Here is a 5,038-nt window from a genome sequence, read left to right as displayed (position 1 = left end):
GTATCCCTATATTAGTAAAAGAGAAGTACAACTTTCTCATTGCCCGAAAATGCCCCAGTCGAAATTTATCTTAACACATATCATTAAGGTTAAAGATGACTTTTAAATCTATTGAATCGGGTTAAAAATTTAAAATTACCCGATAATTATCAATTGGATATCCGGATATATATTGATGTAAAAATGGGCTATTTTGGGCCTCCGGAAATAACCCTGCAAAATAGATTTATAATTTATGTATCGTTTTCATTGAAAACGAAATTCAAATAGAAATAATTTTACAGATATCAATCTTCCAAAATCTTACCAAACCGCGTTTTTAGTTATGTCTTTCATTCCTAATTCATACTCCAATTTATTTCGAATCCTTAACTGCACCAAGAAAATTGATCATCATTTTAAAGAAATTGTTAAGAATATATTACGTAATTAACTACTAAGATTTACTGCCGAAATGCTAAGAATATACCATAAAATATACTATCAAATTATACCTAATGGAGACTTCCTATAAATACTATGATACTTATCGAATCGTAAACCACCATACCTTCTTCTTCTTTCTCCTTTCTTCTTTCAAACCTTCTCCAATGGCTGCCGAGAACGTCCCTACCACAGATCTGCAGTCCATTAGGCCATTCAAAACAGGATGGAGAATTCATGTCAAAATCATTCATGTTTGGAAGCAAAACACTGCCTATTCTGGAGAAACCATTGAAATGGTTCTAGCTGATATTTCAGTAAGCTTACCGAACTCTTTACTAGGCTTTATTGTTATGTATTGTTAAGTGTTTTGAAGTTTAATATCTTTCCCTTTGTTAAATAGGGTACCCTCATACATGCAACTGTGAAGAAACCACAGTTTGGAAAGTTCCAGAGACTGATCAAATCGGGGCAATGGGTAATCATTGATACTTTCACAATGACTAGATCCGCTGGGAAATTCAGGGTTACGAACCATCCTTACCGTATGACGTTGATCAACATCACCTCCATGGTGCCATGTGCGTCCTTGACTAATGACATGTTCCTCCAACTGGTTGACTTTGAGAAGGTCATTGACGAAGCTGGATTGAATGAAAACATTTTGGTTGGTAAGTATCTTGGTTAAAACTTTTTGTTAGAATTAATTATAGTTATTTAATCGTAACTATATGTGATGTGCGAAAAATATGATTATACAGATGTCGTAGGTCAAGTTGTCAATGTCGGCGAACTTAAGATTCATTAAGTCGAAAAGAAGGACAAGAAGAAAGTTGAGTTTGAGCTGAGAGACATACGGTATTATCGTCGTCAATAAGTTCAGTTATTCTAATAATTATTTACTAAATTATCTTTATTCATGAACCATATAGTGATGACCGACTATCATGTACATTGTGGGGTGATTTTGCTGAGAGAATCCTAGCTGCTTGTGAAAACAATAGACAACAGGTGGTGATTTGTCTGTTGCGCTTTGCTAAGATCAATTCTTTCAAAGGTAAAAATATCGATAGAAGTTCTACTTATTATATATTTTTAAAAGATAAAAAGTTCTTATACATTTTCATTTATTAGGTCAACGATCAGTATCAAATGCTTATGGCATTTCGTTAATGGAGATTGATCCAAACTATCCAGAAATTGTGGAGTTTCGTGAAATGTAAGCCATTATTAGCATTTAATTTGTTTTGTGATAATTTACTGACTATAATTTTTTCGACAAAAATAGGCTGCCTAAAGATGGTCTTGCCTTGACAATCAAACAAGGTGTACCTAAGGAGTTAGCAGTTAATAAGAAAGCTCAAGCCTATAAACACTGCGAAAAGAAATCGACTGAAGAAATTAGGGCATATAATGAGGTACATATAACTGATTACTAATGTGCATACTATATAAACATGAATTTTATAAACTAAAATTATATTTCTTTGCAGGAAGGGAAATTCAAGATTTTCTGCTCAATCTATGCGATTGATACAGAGTATGCTTGGTACTACTTTGTCTGTTTAAAGTGTAATACCACAGTGTACAAGGTTCCCAAAGTTGAAAATGAGGTTGTCAAAAAAAACAAGAAGACATTGTTTTGGTGTGCTGGCTGTAATGAAAATGTTACTAAAGTTGAACCAAGGTAATTTAAATCGTTTTAAACTATATATTACTGCTGTTTGAAAGTGATCAACCTCTTAACCCTGGTGAGTACGTGTTTTATAGGTATAGGTTGACTGTCTGTGTTATGGATTCAACTGCACAACTTAAGTGTATCCTGTTTGAGAAAGAAGCCAAATTGATAGTACAACACAGCTCTCTTCAGCTTCTCGATGGCCATTTTGATGAGGTAACATATTAACATCTCATTACTTTCACAAAATAATTTAGATATGCGCTTATGGATTTAATGATTTTGTTTAAACTTTAGATGCAAGATCCAACAAACATCCCTCAACCATTGAAAGAGTTAGTTGGGAAGACTTTTCAGTTCGTCGTGACTATTGGAAAGGATAACATCAGAGAAGGCAAAGATGTTTACAAGGTCTCTCATGCGAATGTTGGGCTTGAAAATGAGCCAGGTGACGAACTGGAGACATTTGAAGGTGATGATGATTTGACTACAATTGTCAGTTGTGATCAGGTACAATGTAGAGTTTCACGTGAATTGAAATTTTATATTTGTATCTACCAACTTGATGTATCTAAGTCTACTCTTTTTAATATTGTTACCAGGAAAGCTTATTGTTTGACTGGAAGTTCAGAACAAGCTAATGCATTGTCAACACCTTCCACAACTCCATCTTCCAAAAGGAAAGATGATGTTTCTGGTGAGAGTTCTGAGCATTCATCTTCTTCAAAGAAGTTGTGTATTGGGTCGATAAGTGGTGCTCTTGAAGATGCTCATGTTGCAAGTGGCTAAGAAGACACATTTATTTACAATATCACGATAGCTTAATTTATGTTTCTTTCCTCTTCAAGCAAATTTATTTTGACTTCTAAGAAAGGTTTGAAAGTTCTGATTGTTGACAAGGAAGGTGAGATTCAAAGGCAGACAATGAATGTAGTGTTCAAAGAAGTATTCCAGAATTTATAAGAGGTTCGATCATGTGTTCTGTTTTTTACGAAAGATTGTTTTCTTGACTTTTTTAATTAAGTAAACCAAATAGTTTTCCATTGTTTTGCTTAAGATATTAATTTTATAAACGGTTCCATTTTTTATATTACGTACTATATAGTAATGTAATACTATCCACACATAATCAAAAGATTGTATCCTTATTATATTATGTTCTCTATAGGAATGTAAGTCTAAAATAATTTAAAGAAAATGTAAATATATTAAATCTATTATATAGTTTAACAAAAAAAATTTACCATAAAGATTTAAAACATTGAAAACTATTTAAAGCATTTTACCATAATTAAAAGATTGTACTTTAATTATAATATTTTTTAACATTCGAAACATATTTACTTTTTATTAAGAAGATTTTGAAGATCATAGTATTCCCGTGAATAAGCTGTATTAGTTATTTTAGAATATTCTGAACGAATATATAGAATAGAGCACAAATGAGATCTAATAAGATATATTTACAACCTAAAAACCCTAAACTTCACCACCTATATAACTTCCTTACTTCATACTTTGCCACAAAGACCACAAACTGAGCTTAGCCCAAAAAAACCTTTTCCAGTAAAAACATGACAAAGATTGGAAAGCCAAAGAATGTTACAGATCCAGTACTTAAGGCTTGGTTCGACCTAAACCGTAATTCTGAAGTTGCAAGACAACTGACTTTTGAGGAGATTCCTGAGTTTTTTACTTGGATCCCTAAAGGAAAATGCTTCGAACGAAGAAAGAGATCATTGAACACTCGAAGAACTACTTCTATTTCAAGTAAGTTTACTGGTAATTTATCCCTAAAACTTCTCTTCCGTTTTCTTAAAGGACCATTAAGTGATGAAGATCTGAGGACTTATGATGGAGTTGTATATCCATCATACAAGGAAGCATGTTTGGCAAGAGGATTAATAGAAGAATGAAGTATTTGATTTTTTATGCTGTTTTTTATTTTTTGTTTTTTTCAATTACTTTCCCTATTCCTATGTTTTGTTATCATTTTCAAGTTTCAAATAAATGACAAAGAATAAGTTGTTATAGATTTAATCTTTATTATAAAAAACACTCAAACTAATCTTCCATTTTCAAGCAACCAAAGAAACAAGAAGCATAGGAAAAGTATTCTTATTAAACAAACAAATTAGGACATACCTTCAATTTTTTCTCTGCTAAAACTTATCCTCTCTTATCAATAAGTCTTCCTCCAAAAAACGTTAATCAATCTCCTGACATTGAATCAAAAAAATACTTACACCTGGTCAGTATATTACCAATTATTCCCAGATAACATTTTCTAATTCTTTCAATTCAATACAAAGCCACAAAAAATTATTTAGAATCGTTCTTTGAGAATAACTTAAACAGTAACTAAAAACGGATAGACTAACAAAAAGTTCACAAATTGGAAAGTTCTACAAATTTTAAACAAAGATTGAAAACTTCAGAAATTAAGCTTACTGTTTATGGCTTCATGTCATTATACTCTATTGTAATAAACTGGGTTACTGGAAGTACTTCTCATTCCATTTCCTGGATTAAATTGCAAAACAAATTAATCAGTAAAGATGTAATATTCCAATAAAAAACAACTTAAAACATTTTAAGAAACAACTACTTATCTTACGAATATCATGATGTCTTTATATATATCCATCGGTTGATAGTATAGGCTTTCACATGTACTCAAAAAAATATAGGAAACATGTCAAACAATCACATACGGTAATGATATACTATTTTTAATATTAGCAATTTTCGTTTTCAAAACTGAATTGGAGATATAGAACAGTACAGAAAGAGTTAGAACATGTAAAATCGAGGAAATTTAAAGAAAAATTATTCATAACTTTTAGCAACTTATAGAGTGGGTGGCTGTGCTCAAACATGGACTGAAATTTTCCAAATCTGGATTCCCTACATATATAACAGTAGAGAAAGAGTATA

At 31.6% G+C, this 5,038-nt stretch overlaps 1 long non-coding RNA gene across 2 annotated transcripts in view; it reads right to left on the bottom strand.

The window, feature by feature from the left end:
- LOC104730534 overlaps positions 9-5,038 on the bottom strand; it is a 5,326-nt gene continuing 296 nt past the window's right edge. The window contains exons 2-8 of one of the 2 annotated variants that reach the window (XR_758440.2): positions 4,719-5,008; positions 4,553-4,624; positions 4,247-4,320; positions 968-1,067; positions 551-609; positions 308-372; positions 9-213 (exon numbers count right to left, since the gene is read on the bottom strand). This is a non-coding gene — a long non-coding RNA (uncharacterized LOC104730534). The other variant, XR_002034000.1, reaches the window with a different exon arrangement.

This window comes from Camelina sativa, chromosome 2 (assembly GCF_000633955.1).
Source record: "Camelina sativa cultivar DH55 chromosome 2, Cs, whole genome shotgun sequence".
In the NCBI taxonomy this organism is placed as follows: Eukaryota; Viridiplantae; Streptophyta; class Magnoliopsida; order Brassicales; family Brassicaceae; genus Camelina; species Camelina sativa.
The sequence above is the reverse complement of the archived record's forward strand: the minus strand, read 5'-3'. Positions and strand labels throughout refer to the sequence as shown.